The sequence below is a fragment of the Neovison vison genome, chromosome 9, assembly GCF_020171115.1.
Source record: "Neovison vison isolate M4711 chromosome 9, ASM_NN_V1, whole genome shotgun sequence".
Taxonomy (NCBI): domain Eukaryota; kingdom Metazoa; phylum Chordata; class Mammalia; order Carnivora; family Mustelidae; genus Neogale; species Neogale vison.
This window is the reverse complement of record NC_058099.1, coordinates 46,696,377-46,711,917: the sequence shown is the minus strand read 5'-3', so window position 1 is coordinate 46,711,917 and position 15,541 is coordinate 46,696,377. Positions and strand designations below refer to the sequence as shown.

Here is a 15,541-nt window from a genome sequence, read left to right as displayed (position 1 = left end):
TGCTTTGCTTTGTTTTGTTTTACAGTTTGTTTGCATCTATGATTTGCTATCTTCATTAATGTTTTGCTTGGTTCTGTGTGTCTGTATCTATCCATCTCTTTCATTGAAAATGAGCTTTTAGGCAGAGAACAGAACCTTAGTGGTTGCTGTTCTTTAGGAAAACTGTATTAGAGTAGCTGTTAAGGAACCAGATCCCGAAGAGAAACTGTTCTGTGTTCAAATACTGGTTCTGTCACTTGCCAGCTATATTACTTTGGTGACTTACGTAACCTCTCTAAAGAGTATCTTCCTCATCTGTGATAATACATGTAAAGTTCTTAATATGTTACCAGGAAGGTAATATACTAAATTAATATTAGCTTTTATTTTTGGTAACCATACCAAAGTACATACAGTAAATGCCTTTTTAATATTTACTTGATTTAACGGAAAGCTTCACTGTTGTTTTCAAATGAAACAGAGATTGCAAAAGCAGGAACCCCATTGCCATTTGACTAGAAATGTTATTAAAAAATTAACTTCACAGCTCAGGAACCCAGACTTACTATCAACAGTTTGTACGTTATTTCTGCTGCTAAGCCACTGACCTGCAGATGCTTGATTATTACTAGATTCTCTTTTCCAGTTAAGTTATTTCACACTGAGATGAAGCAGTGGGCAGGAGTGTAATGCATAATTTCAAGGAATTTAAGGTGAGAGAAGGGAACACCATATTCACATCATGGACCAGTGGTCAGACAGTTACTTACATGCTTGTCCCAATGCACAATGCATGTGGTTGTCTTCTAATCTGGTAGATTTTCCACCCCAAGTTATATAGTAAGCATGATCAAGGTGCAGAGAATTAACAGGAATAACTATGAATAACTGATGAATAACAGTCATCAGCAGTTGGGGTGAGGTGGAACACGGTAGCATTTTTTTTTTTTTTATTTTAATTTCCTTTGGGAAAGTTTGATTTTCGTGGAACACAGCAGCATTTTTTTTTTTTAATTTTAATTTTCTTTGGGAAAGTTTGATTTTCACACTGTAATCTCAAACAAATGTAAATGGCTCAGATCTCCCATTCATAGCTAGATGGATCAGATCATAAAGAGTTTGTCTTTACCCATGTCCTTTTCTTAATCACACTTCCTACATTAGGGACTTTGTTGCTGGGTGCTTGCCTGTTTGGCTGGGGCAGAAAACTAAACACAATTGAGGGGATTTACAAGGAAATCTGTAACTGTCAAATGCAAAAACAAGAGTAAACACTCAAAGCAGTAACAAAAAGTTCAAAAGCAGAAGCTATAAACCAGAAAATGAAACAGAAAAAGATGCTAGATCCCAAAATATTAAGTGTGAATAAGTTACAACCTCAGCTCCAGGATAACTGGTATTCTAAGGAAGGACTTGAAATTCTTGTTCAAAAAATAGCAATTGAATGAATTAATTAAATTAATGGAATCCAGATTACATATTGCTTAAAACCATCTCTCTCTTTTTTCAAAATTACCTTAGTTTTTAATGTGTTTTTAGTTTGTTTTTTTTTAAGATTTTATTCATTTATTTGACAGAGAGAGACCACAGTAGGCAGAGAGGCAGGCAGAGAGAGAGGAAGGGAAGCAGGCCCCTGCTGAGCAGAGAGCCCGATGCGGGACTCGATCCCAGGACCCTGAGATCATGACCTGAGCCGAAGGCAGCGGCTTAACCCACTGAGCCACCCAGGCGCCCCTAATGTGTTTTTAGTTTTTAATGTGAGATTACTGAAACCTATTATAGATTGGGTAAATTGCAAGTCTGTTTTGAGATTCAATTGCACTTAATCTTAGTCATTGTTCTTCATTTGAGTTATACTCCATGGTTGTTGAGAGGATGAAATGGATGATTTAGGTAAAGCACATTGCATGGTACCTGGTACATGGCAAATCCACAGAAAGTGTTTGCTTATAGTTCATCTAGGGTTTACGTGTGACTATTTCAGTTAAGTGGAGAGGGATTTTTTTTTTTAAAGAAGTGAAAGAAATGATTTCTCTCAGGCCAGCATTTAGATGAACAAGAGCCATGTAGTTTCTTCTCTTTTTTTTTTTTTTTTTTAAGATTTTATTTATTTATTTGACAGACAGAAATCACAAGCAGGCAGAGGCAGGCAGAGAGAGGAGGAAGCAGGCTTCTTGCTAAGCAGAGAGCCCGATGTAGGGCTCAATCCCAGGACTCTGGGATTATTACCTGAGCCAAAGGCAGAGGCCTTAACCCACTGAGCCACCTAGGTGCCCTGAGCCACATAGTTTCTTTTTCTTTTTTTTTTTTTTTTTTCATATTTTTAATACTTTATTTTTTTTTCAATTTATTTATTTTCAGAAAAACAGTATTCATTATTTTTTCACCACACCCAGTGCTCCATGCAATCCGTGCCCTCTATAATACCCATCACCTGGTACCCCAACCTCCCACCCCCCCGCCACTTCAAACCCCTCAGATTGTTTTTCAGATGTTTTTCAGATGATCATCTGGTAACTAGGAGGTTTATACCCCCAAATATTTCTAGTTTGCTTTTTGTACTAGAGTAATTATGTAGCCTGGAAATCTGCTATGTAAATGAAACCACTTACCTTCCAAATAGCCAGCATCTTCAGATCATTCTGCAAGAGTGATATGTTGAACAATGCTCATGATTCCAATTTTAGTAATTGTAGAGCTTTTAATAGAAAGATAATTGAAAATACTGCCTAATATTACTGTAATCAAGATTTCAAACAGAAGTAGAACATAAAGTGAGAAAAAATGCCCTACTTATAAGAGAGACAACTAAAATCATGTATACCCTTGGTACCTAAAATTAGCTTCTCATCTGTACTTTGTTCTGTTTTTATAGCTCCCAGGAAGTCTTAACACTGATTGTCTGCCTCATCCCACTGAGCAGACTTCTGGATCTGTAATTTTTCAAGTAGTCTTTTCCATAAAGAAAGAGAACACACAACATAGTCTGGTAAGATTAATGGACAGTTTGCAGGGATGCCTAGAACTCAAGGTTCCTTATCAAGTACTCTGTTGTCTCCTTTTTTCCTTGGTAAAGTCACTTTTGATATCTTCCATATCCTGTAAATAGGGAAAGGGCCATTTTTCTTAGAATCCTTGTCAACAATGAATATAAAGATAGCTTAGATGGATCTAATATGGTACTTACAGCAAAATAAAACAGAAGGTGCGGATAACTTGCCATTCCATAAAGAAAATGTTAAAAGTTACAACACCCAATTCTTTCATTTTTTCCATTTAAAAAATTTTTAACCTGTTAATGGTTATATATACATTTATATATGTATTATTTTCTTTTATATGTTATATATATTTAATATTATTTCTACATTAAATAGAAACCTATGTTAAATATATGTGTATATATACTTAAACTTGGGTGCTATTGGCAATTTCAGTGAGCAAACTTGAGGTTTTCACATTTCAACCATCAGTACCCACCACTCATAATGCATTCTAACAATTTTGTTTCAATAAAATAGTATTTGTTTTACCACTATTAACTTGTGACCTCATCTTTGACAGCCACTACCTCAAAAATCATGTTTAAAGTCATCTTTTCCAGGCTTCCCAAAGATACTCATAATTGTTGAGTTAATTAGCCCAAAATTCTAATATTCATTAATAGTCTAGGTATTAAGTTCTCTTCCCAATCGAAATGATGAAATCAGTAGGTTTTTTGTTGTTGTTGTTGTTGTTTTTCATTTATTAATCTGTTCGTCTGCACTGGAAAGCTATTAATTTTGGTCTAATGAAAATTTTAAAGCACAAACCAATATTTATTGAGCTACTCTAAGCTCACCATTGGGCAAATTTACATGCCTTATTTCATTTAAGTTCAAATTAACTATTGTATTCCCACTTTTCAGATAATGATATTTCGAGGTGGCAGTGCTGGCATCACGCAAGCATGCTGTTGTGGGGCCAGCAGTTGAAGCCAGATGTTTCGACCACAGTCTCTGCTTTTAAATACTGCCCCCCCCCCAGAGCAAAATATCCATATGGAGTCTAATGAGAACTGTCTAAGAATATCTTCTTTGCCCTCATGTTCTTACATTAATGTTTCTTCAAGATTATTATATCAACCGGATTTCTCCCACCCATTTACCCTTACCACCCCATAGTCAATTGAAGATCTTTCACCATCTCAAATTTGAGTAGTTTCTCTGCCCTGGGGTAGAAACCACAGCATGTCTCAATAACAACAAGCAGTATCTTGTATGAAAAATGGTATAGAGAACTGCTAATATTTGTTGTGGAGAAAAGGAAAATAACTCAGAAACATAGGAAAGCTGACCTTTAATATTTTAAAAGGGCTGTCATGTAGAACATAGGCAGCAGAACTGGAAACTATGGGAAGAAAATAAAAGGACAAGATTTTAGTTTAACCCAAGGAATAACTTTTTAAAAAGAAATATACTAGTTTTATCTAAATCAGAAATGAGCAATCTTGGGAAGCAATGAGCTCCCTGCAGATCAAGTCATATTCTGGAAGGCAGTAAGGCAAGGAAGTTACAGAAGATGGTCCAGTGACATGTGGGACTAGAGAAGATGCCCAATATAAGCCTGTAGCTAGTTATGTCTGTTTCTTCCTGATTATCAAGGTTCTATGGAAGAGCAGAGGGGGTTACAGGATATCCAAAATCCCAGATGAGAGAGGACAACACAGGATGAAAAAACATAAAGAACAGAATAGAGAGTATGAAGTCAAACTTTGTTGACTTGACAATTACACTTGATGATGGGCTGTTTTTCTTTCCCTGCTCATTCATCATCAGAATCGGGGAATATTTTGTCATATTTTGTTACCGGTGAGCAATTCTCCATAGAGGTATGATAATTAAGCCTGTGATAGGCCCAGCTTTTCTTTGTTTGGCTTACAAACCTTTCCCTTTGTGGGTTTTCCTTAGCATGGCTGATTTCCTTAAGAACTTGGCTTTCTAGTAAGGTATCTAAAATTGAACTAATTTAAGGCTTTCTCATCAAATAGTTGGCAACTAATTTTCTCCTTCACTTAGTAATAAAGGGCCACAAAATTTGTATCGTAAGAAATTTCTTAGATTCTTTTCCTAATTACTAAACTTATCTGGAGCAGTATTATTTTTAGTTTGACAATATTCATTGCATTTTCCTGTTCAGCTTTGTTGTTATTTTTCAGCAGAAATGTCATTAAACTTAATGCTAAGGAGAGATTTTATATTGGCATGTAGTGATATTGACATGCTGGAAAGTTTATAGATTTAGTGATCAGAAATGCATCAAAAATCTGGATCTGGAAATAGGTTTTGTGAATATAACTTAGCATTGTATAGTATTTCCAAGAAGCTGTCTTTACAAAAAAATCAGAGTCTAAATTTTAGATTTATAGTCTAAATTTTACATTTTTTTCTAATAGTTTCATATTGGCCTGCTGGCTCCAAATACATGCATTGACCTAATAATTTAAAGCTAGTGGAAAGAATGATCATATTAAAAGCCTTCATTTCTACCAAGCACAAGTTAATAGAGAATAAGAAGTGTAAAGAGAGGCACCAGGTGGTTCATAGGAACTTCAGGTAAAACAAATGAGATCTTATTAGACTTACAGATACAATTTGTGTGTGTGTGTCAGGGGATAACAGTAGTGTTGATTTGAGTGGCTTATTAAACAGGCATGTTTAGCTCAGCAATATTTCTCATCACTTGGCTTTTTAATCTGCCAAGAAATGGGTAGGTACCGTTTGCACTTATGAACTGTGTGTAATTATAGTGATTCAGATTTCAGCTTATAATGCACCCTCCATCACAGGCTGCTCTCTTGGTCTTTTCATCCTTTTTTTTTTTTTTTAAGATTTTATTTATTTATTTGACAGACAGAGATCACAAATAGGCAGAGAAGCTGGCAGAGAGAGAGAGGGAAGCAGGCTATCTGTCGAGCAGAGAGCCTGGTGCGGGGCTCGATTCCAGCATCCTGGGATCATGACCTGAGCAGAAGGCAGAGGCTTTAACCCACTGAGCCACCCAGGCGCCCCTTTTTTGTTTCTCCAAGTGAAGAGAGACCAAAGAGAATTCTGCCCTGACCCTGGCTTAAGAGTAGAACATATATATCTGTAAAAATATTTAGTATGTACATCTATAAAGATTTTTACCTGAATTTTCTCTAGGCTTTATGCTTTTGGTGACAAGAAGGTAAGTTGTGAAGGCCCATCCAAAATAAATAGATGAAGATGGGGTGCCTGGGTGGCTCAGGTGGTTGAGTGTTGGACTTCTGATTTCAACTCAGGTCATGATCTCAGGGTCAGGAGATTGAACCCCACACCCGGCTCTATGCTAGGTGCAGTGCCTGCTTAAGATACTATTTCCCCCTCTCTCTATGCCCCTCCCCCACTCAAAAAAATAGATGAAGACAGTTCACTTCTTTCAAATTATTTTTATACTGATAGGTGAAGCACAACAGAAACAAATCTTGACATCTTGGGACTGTCTAAGGAAATGGAAGAGAGGTTACGTGTGTCTGATCATGCTACACATTCCTGTTAGGTTTCTCTCTCTACTCTCAGCCCCAGCAACTTAAACCACAGTTCCATTTCTGTATTTATTTCCAGGTACCCTAAAATTGGTGGTTAGTATTGGAGAGAACCCTAGATCTCAATACAGTAAGCCTTCCAGTCTTTATAGCCGAGTTAACATATGTTAAGCAAACTATCAATACTGTAGCTAGGGCTTCTGACTCAGCCCAGTGATCCATTTATTATAATACTTTATCTGGTCTTAATCAGTAATCTAGTCACTTTTATATTGCCCTGTCTTATCCCTCTCTTCCTCAGGGCTGCTCTAATCTCTGCTAATATGGTAAGGACTTTAGAAGTTAGTGTTTGTTGCTTTGAATTCTAGGGTCATTTATATGAAAAAGAAACTCGATCTAAGGCATCTTAATTTAAATGAATGAACCCCTTCTAGTGGATTTTCAAAAACCGCGATAGACCAACTAGAGAAATTCTTGTGTATGGGGATTTTGTTTTGGGGGAAGGGTGGAATTCTTGCCCCAGATCCTGATACTCCTTTTCAAGTGAACACAGCTTTTTATGTGTTACCCAACTTGCTTCTCTCTGCCCCTTTATTTATCATCCACCTGGAGTGGTGGAATGACTGATAGATAAATTTGGAGAGAAGGAATTAGACATGCTCAGATTAGTTCCATTCCTTTTGTGTTGGGAGACAGCTGGCTGTAGTGAACAAGATTTTACCTGGAAAATGGATATACATGTCCTTGTCCAGCATTATGTGTAAATGAAAGAAGTCTACCTAAGCTTTCTTGCTAAACGTTGTCCTCCAGAGTATTTATTTTCTGTAATAAAATTGATGTTTTCAGTTTCATTTGCTACTGCTTGTTGATTTGATAGGTTAATAATTGATACTACATTATAGTTTCTAATTAGGTTTTTTGTTACTCACAAATATATTTATTCAAATATATTGCCTGTTTATGTTTTTTTTTTTTTTTAGATTTTTATTTATTTATTTGACAGAGAGAGATCACAAGTAGGTGGAGAGGCAGGCAGAGAGAGAGAGAGAGAGAGAGAAGCAGGCTCCACGCTGAGCAGAGAACCCGACGTGGGACTCGATCCCAGGACCCTGAGATCATGACCTGAGCCGAAGGCAGCGGCTTAACCCACTGAGCCACCCAGGTGCCCCTGCCTGTTTATGTTTTTATGTGAATTTCTTCATTATATCATTCTCCAGTTTTTCTCTTCAGGCTGTCTTTTAAAAGTACTTTGATAGGAATGTATTCTTACAGGGCAAAGAATATGGAGTAGTTCTATTTGACTTTAGGATGCACTTGTAGGAATATATTCTCTCATATAAAATATTGAATACAAATGTGTGGGGAGAGGGAGCAGAAGTGGATGCTCTAAGGAAGAGATGGCTGCTTAGTAATAATGCATGAATCAAATGGACAGAAATGACCCAGGATGTTGGTATGAGGTGACTAAAATATTGTAGATTGACATGAAGGTGTTAATCCAGCTGTACTATAGAGAATGTTAAACATTGATCCTGTTAACCCGTTCTCACCCTTCCATCTGGTAGAAGCCCTTTATGAAAAATCCTATGGAAATCCCATATATAAGTGAGCAGTCATGCTTTTGGAGTATGAGGTAATGGATTCCTTGTTCTCCTGACTTCCTCATTTCTCCATTTTGCCTCTCTGATGTAGCCAATAATGCAACAAAGAAGAGTTTTAGGAATACAGAGAACTCAGAAATAGCCCACTGTAGTAGAAGGACAATGCTTGTTTATAAATTAGTTCCTGAATAATCAGTTGTGCAATCATTTAGCACCCAAACAGTGGTTTTTGTGGACTTGCTGTCCTTGGGCTTGACGTACTACATTAGATTTGACTCTTTTTGGAATACCCAATTCTGAGCTTAATACTATTGGTGACTCCCATTTCATTATTATTGAGTTGAGAATTTTGATATAAAAACTTTGGTCATATATACCATGAAGGTTCTTAGGATGAAAGATCTGGCCTTTAAACAAATATTACTAGCATTTTATAAAATAGTCGAATTTTAGGTAGGTAACTTTCTGGCTAAGACTTATCCAGCTACCACCCATCTTTTCTTGTTAGTTGCCACTATAGCTTAATACTATTGGTGACTCCCATTTCATTATTATTGAGTTGAGAGTTTCGATATAAAAACTTTGGTCATATATACCATGAAGGTTCTTAAGATGAAAGATCTGGCCTTTAAACAAATATTACTATCATTTTATAAAATAGTCGAAATTTAGGAAGGTAACTTTCTGGCTAAGACTTATTCAGCTACCACCCATCTTTTCTTGTTAGTTGCCACTATTCTACCCCACTTCCCAAAATCCTAAATGAAAAATTTGAAAGAACTATACTTTATTAAAATACGAAGCCTTTGGACTTCTCATCTTTCTTTAAAAAAAAATCTCAACAGGCTCATTGCTAGCCTTAGAATCATTGACACTTCATAATGAAAATGTCTAAATATAAAGATTCCAGCTATTGGAGACTTACATTTTAAAGGAAATTCTACTTTTTACACACTGTAACTATATTTGGCCAAGCGAAAGAAAAATTGTTTCACTGAAAGCATTTAGTGACAATGTTGTGATAGGAGCCAAATTGTCTCCAGTTGACACTGTGGGTAGAAAAAGAACTTTGTTGCAAAACACTTGGCGCTGTGTTTGCAAAATGGATAGTTGGTGGATAGTTTTGTTCTCTTTCTGTTATACTAATGGATAAAGGCATTCTGATAAGTCACTGTAGTTCTCTTGGTTCATGCCAGAATGGAATTCCAGGGCTGTACTCTTTTGAAAGGAGAGCAGATTCTTATGGACACCATTACAATGTACTTTTTTTTTTTTTTTTTTTTGGAGAGAATGAGTGAGCATGAGTGGTGAGGGGGGTGGGGATGGGTCAGAGGGAGAGAAAGAATCCCAAGCAGGCTCTATGCTCAACACTGAGCCTGACTGAGGGCTTGATCCCAGGACTCTGAGATCATGACCTTAGCTGAAATCAAGAATCAGACACTCAACCAACTGAGCCACCAGGTGCCCCAAAATACTTCTTGTAGGAAAACTGCCTTGCTTCTGGAATATATAATGTAGCTCCCATTCTCTGCATTTTGGCTCATTGCAATGATCTTCCCAATTTTAGTAAAGCCTATCATGGAAACTCCTTTGAGTTTTTTTCTCTCCTGATATCTACCTCTCTGCTTCTTTCCACCCCTCTTTTCTGGTAATCCCCTTTTTTCATTTCTGTTTAAAGAAAGCACATTCTTTGGAGCCAGTCAGCCAGCTTTGAGGTTAAATTTTATTTTGGTCACATATAAAAATGTGTCAGGAAAAATGAGTTCATTTGTATAATCTCTCTGCTTCATCATATGGAATATGGAGATAGTATACATCCTATAGGGTTAGAATTAATTGCAATAATCCATGTAGAATATCTAACACATGGAATAATGTGTAGAAGTGTCGGCACATTTCCTTCATCCCCCCCCCCCCCGTTCAGCTTAGTTCCCTGTAGAATCTGAGGCATCTAGTAATTAGGAAGAGCTAGGAGTTTCCACGTCAGTAATTTAATACTTTCAAGAATATATAACTATTTCAGGGGTGCCTGGGTGTCTTAGTCAGTTGAACATTCAACTCTTGGTTTCGGCTTGGGTCATGATCTCACTGTCATGAGATTGAGCCCCACATTGGGCTCTGAGCTCAGCATGGAGTCAGCTTCAGATTCTCTCCCCCTCTCCCTCCCACTCACTCTCTCTCTCACTCTCAAATAAATTAATGGAATCTTAAAAAAAAAAAAAAGAACCATATAGTTATTTCATATGGTTATATGTACCTAATCAGCATGTAGAGCAAAAATTATGGTTAGATTAGTCCATTATATCTTCGCAACTACCAGTGGAAGTTCTTTAATCAATATAGGTGTTACGCTGAACTACTAAACAGGCAGCCAAGCTTTGGTCCCATCACTAGACCCTAGAACTGTGATAAGTGACAGATCCTAAACAATAATGTCCATCTTCCCTGGCACTTTGAAATGGAGCAGTCTCATTCTAGAAAATATTCTTAAGGCACAAGTTTGTGGCTACAGAGTTCCCAGTTGCAGAGATGATACTGGATGTGTCTGTAATATAGAGGTATGGGCTTAAAAGTCTCCTCAAGCTTCCTTTTTGGATAAAAGCACTCAGGATTATTCTAACTGCATGAATTCCAGGCTCATCTTTTCCAAATAGCATACCTGTAGAACTTAAAAGGGCGTGGCACTGGTTACCATTTCATACTGTTCAATCCACAAAGAGCAAAAAACAAGACAAAAACAGTTGAAGTGTTTCCCAGATGGGTTCCCAAATCCTTATAACTTCTGTTAAATTGGTAATTCTCAAATTTCTGCATAAATAAAAAGCATACAGAACTTTTAAAATGCAGATTCCTGAGTCCCATCCCTAGAGAGCCTGATTCTTTAGCGCTGGAGTGTAGCTTAGGAACTACGTTTTTACGGTGCATTTTAGGCAATCCTCCTATAAGTAGTCCTTGGACTTTACTGTAAAACTTTGCCCTACACCCTGCCTTATAAATAAGTTATACAGCTGCTTCTTGGGGGCTGCTAAGCAGTAGAGTCTAGTGAGATAGTTGCAATTTCTCATGCCGAGAGAAAGAAATCCAATTAAGGAATGTAAATTCTTCTTCATGCTGAGAGAATACGAGGCAATAAAAATATGAATTTCTTTATGTTGCATGGAAGCTTCTGGGAGCCCATAAAGGCTGAGCAATCCTTGCCGAGCAGCTGGACTGTCTTCATCTTCTCTGGCTTTTATGGGAGAAGATGAGACACTTTTGGCACTTTTCTGAAAACAATCTCTTCATGAGAGTTTCTGTACAGGCTGTGAGCCTCTTTCTTTAATGCTTGAAATCCATAATTAACTATTTAGAATGAGGAGGGTGTTAAAGTATGTAATGAGTGCCATCCTTTCTTAGGATGATTATCTGATTTCTAATCGCCACTCTCCTCCCTGTGGTACGTTCGTGCAGAGAAGCTAGTGGTTGGCGGCAAGGAAAAGGTAGTTCAGTATCATTGGAGGGAACTAATTAGTGCTCCAACAAAGAAAGAGCAGCTCTAACCAATACTCTGGTTCCAACACAGTTGTATGACCCTGACACGGGCCATAGGACAGGGTTGAAGCCTGTGAGCTAGTGCCAAAAATGGCAGAAAGGAAAAAGAAAGATGAAAAAGTAAGTGGAACTTTGGCAAGAGAGATTCTATCACCTTGATGTGCCCATGGCAGCAGAGTTGAGTGAGAGGAGCTGTGTTTATTATATGGAAGATTCCTTTCATTTGGTTTTCTGAGAGGATTCTATATGATCCTGGCTGAATCATACCTACCACTTCAAATACTGTCTTCTTTTCCATTTTGCTGTTACATGGAGTGAACTTGTTCAGATAATCTTTTCAAGTGGATTCCTTGTTATGTTTTCTTCCTTGTGCACCTTGTGCGTTTGTAAATTCAGTCTCTAACTCAAAGAAAATCCACATCAGTTGTACTCTGTATCAGTAAATATATGTTGTTCAAGACAGGTCCCTAAGCAGCATCCTCTATATCCCTTCTCTCTGTTTTTCATTATGTTCCTGATTCTTGATTTAAACGATGTTATTTTGGGAAAACTAATGTGCACTAGGATTAACAGCAATTCCCTTTGTAAACCAGCCTGTTAAAAAATGCATTTCCAGGAGCTCAGTATAACCTGCACCAGCAAGTCTGAGCTTTTGCTTCCTGCGTGGAGAGAATTCTAGACTCCTATATTCAAGGATTGCTTTATTAGCTACAGAAGAAATGGCCAAAAGTAGAGATTCCCAGAACAATTGTAAATTAATCATTGAATTTAGAATACCATTTTCAAATGATTTTCAATCAATGAACAGACTTAGTAAGTACAAAGACAACTCAATTCTGGTGTGTATCATAGCCATTTAAAGATATTCATAGGTTTAAAATTTAATGTTTTCTTTTCATTTACAGTGAATTTATTGTTGGCAGAAAATTCATGAGCGTCCAGCCTTGGAGAATTAAGTCTTCTATGCCTTACATAAGGGATCTAGCAGAAGTGGTTAGCTATTTGGGATTCACTGGTGCTGCTCTGCCAGTCCACATTAGACATGATTGGGGAGCACCACTAGAAGTGTGTATATAGTAAACTTTGCAAAGCATATCAAACCATCTTGTGTCAAGACCTGGTTTAAGGAAGGAGAGCTAAGAATTTGGCTAAAAATCCTTACAACAATGTAAGGATTGGATACCTCAGTACTTTACTTCAACCATATTGTCTCACCTCTTTTGTCCCTTAGGTTAAGGTCCATCTTCTAGCTTATGACTCTATGTACCACTAGTCTTTGACATATCATTAATTCCTGTAAGCATCCAAAGGCACATTCTCACTGTTGTGCCCTTTCCTGGAGGAGGAATCTTACAATGTAAAAGTAGGAAGATTCCACTCAATCTGAGGTCCAGAGTGGTGCTGTTGCTTGCCTGAAGTCACATTCCTAGTTTGTGAAAGGGTAGAGACTTAAATTCAGATCTTTGGAAGAGAAAGTAAGGTAAAGTTCAGCCAGGGTTGTAATGTGTAACACATACCTGGCTTGTTGGATTCATATTAGATACTTGAAGCTTCTGTTGATCTCTTGTGGAAAGGAAGGAGGAAGTATTTATAGAGCACATGGATTCTGAATCACACAAACTTGGGTTCAAATTCTGCCGCATTACTTAGTAGCTGACCACTTAGGAAACCACTTAAAGCTTGATTATCATCTGTTATAAAAGGGGAATAATAATATTTCATATATTATAATTATAATATAATAAAATTATAATAATAATATGTAAGGATTTTGAATGTCATTCACAAAGAGATTGTCTAATGTAGACTTACTTAGTGCTCATCTGTAAACCTACTCTCTCCTGACCATGCATATCATTGATCTTTCCTATTGGCAACATCACTGTGTTTGTCACTATATATTTCCCTGTCCACTCTAATGATTGTCACAAGACAATTCCTATTATAACACACCAAAATTCCCAGCTGGGGGGTCACTTTAGCCAATACAGTTAGAAAGAGAAAGAAAAATGCCATTACATATTTGCAAAGTAGGATTTAAAATGAGATAATTGAAAGTCAGCTTGTTTATCTTTAGGGGACAATTGGTGATTCTTTTTTCTTCCCAAGTAATGGATTGTTATATATTTAATTGCTATTTTGAGAAAGGTATTCCTCCAAATGGGCATTAGGGAAAGAGGACAGATTTTAATTAAACCATTTAGCACATACTGAATAACCCCACCAGGAGGCATGATAAAGGTATGCTTAATTGGCTTAGAAGGATGGTTGTAAGGTAAGAACTTCAAACACAAAGTTAACTGCAGAGATAATTCTACATCTATCTCCTAATCAACAGCAAGGTAAATTATTGAAAATTTTAAAAGCAAGGCAAGAAAATTAAAAAAAAAAATAAGCTAACTTTTACCCAATTTGTCCCCAACGTTTCTTTAGGGTATGCAGGTATGTTCCCTTTGTGGATAAGTCCACATAAGGGGGGGCTGCTTTATTTATTCCTCAGGCATGTCCCCATTTCCCCTACACACAGTACTTTGTATAGGATGTCTGATAGTGTTTCTCTCATTCCTTTCATTCTTTCCTCTATCAAGTCTCCTAATTAAGCCTTTTCTAAATGTCAGTGCCAGCATGTGGGCACCTAAAAACAGGATGGCAGTCTGGGTTGTATCTCTCATGCACCTATTTATTGTCTTCAGACAATGTAATAGGACAGAAGATGAAGCGGACTGGTCCAAGAATGAGGCAGTCTTAGGACGAATTGCAGGACAGACAGACAGATTAAAAAAAAAAAATAGCTATCTGAAGTCAACTAAATCCCGAGATCTGAAAACCCAAAGGCCATAAGAGTTCAAGAAAAAGAGCAATACGATTGAGGAGGCCGGCGAAAACCAATTCTGCTGCATTTAACCAGTACATAGAAAATGCCCATTATATGCCAGGATTTGTGATAGATCGTAATACCTTTGGGGAAATGTTAGAAGATAGAGGTAAAATATGCCTATCCTGGTTCTTCTAAGAGATATTACTGACTGCCAAAGGAGACATGTACATGAACAGATGATATAAAAACATAATGGAAGTCCTATGATAGAGGTTTGTATATGGTGTTAGGGAGGCATAACATGACCACATATCCCACTGTTCTTTGATTTTTTTTTTTTTTTGCTTTTATGATTATTGTTATTTTGGGAATACGGAAACTTTATAACATCATTCTTTTATTTTACTTGAGCTTTCTAGCAAGAGTGTTCTAAACATGGGCCTTAATAGGGCAGAACTTCTGAGGTCTGAATATTGTCATTTTGTGTTCTCTTTTCCATATATTTTAGCTTTAATTTACAGCTTTCCTTTTTATTTTTCCTTCAGCTTTCATTTTCTTTTAATTTTCAGTTTATATATCTATTAATCAGTTATCTTCTTTTATCAACTCCTATATTCATCATTTCCACAACATTTTTTTTTAAAGATTTTATTTATTTGCCGGAGAGAGAGAGAGTACACACAAGCAGGCAGAGAGGCAGGCAGAGGCAGCGAGAGAAGCAGGCTCCCTGCTGAGCAAGGAGCCTGATGCTGAACTTGATCCCAGGACCCTGGAATCATGACCCGAGCCGAAGGCAGCGGCTTAACCCACTGAGCCACACAGGTGTCCCTCTACAATTTTTTTTTAAAAAGATTTCTTTTTCTTGCTTGTATTCATAATATTTTCCCTAATCTCCTCAAGGTTCATACTCATTTTAAATTCCAGTGTTCAGATGGTTCATTCAGTTTGTCTTTTCTCCATGAGCCTTGTACTCCTTTTATATTTGGTCATTTTCCCTTGTGCTCATTTTATTGGGGTGGTAGCTATTCTGTCTGGTAATGTGTACTATGTGAGGCTTAAGGCCTTCCC

At 37.2% G+C, this 15,541-nt stretch overlaps 1 pseudogene; it reads right to left on the bottom strand.

Annotated features, from left to right (window-relative positions):
- Nucleotides 1-15,541, bottom strand: part of LOC122916731 — a 169,062-nt pseudogene that overhangs the window by 119,640 nt on the left and 33,881 nt on the right.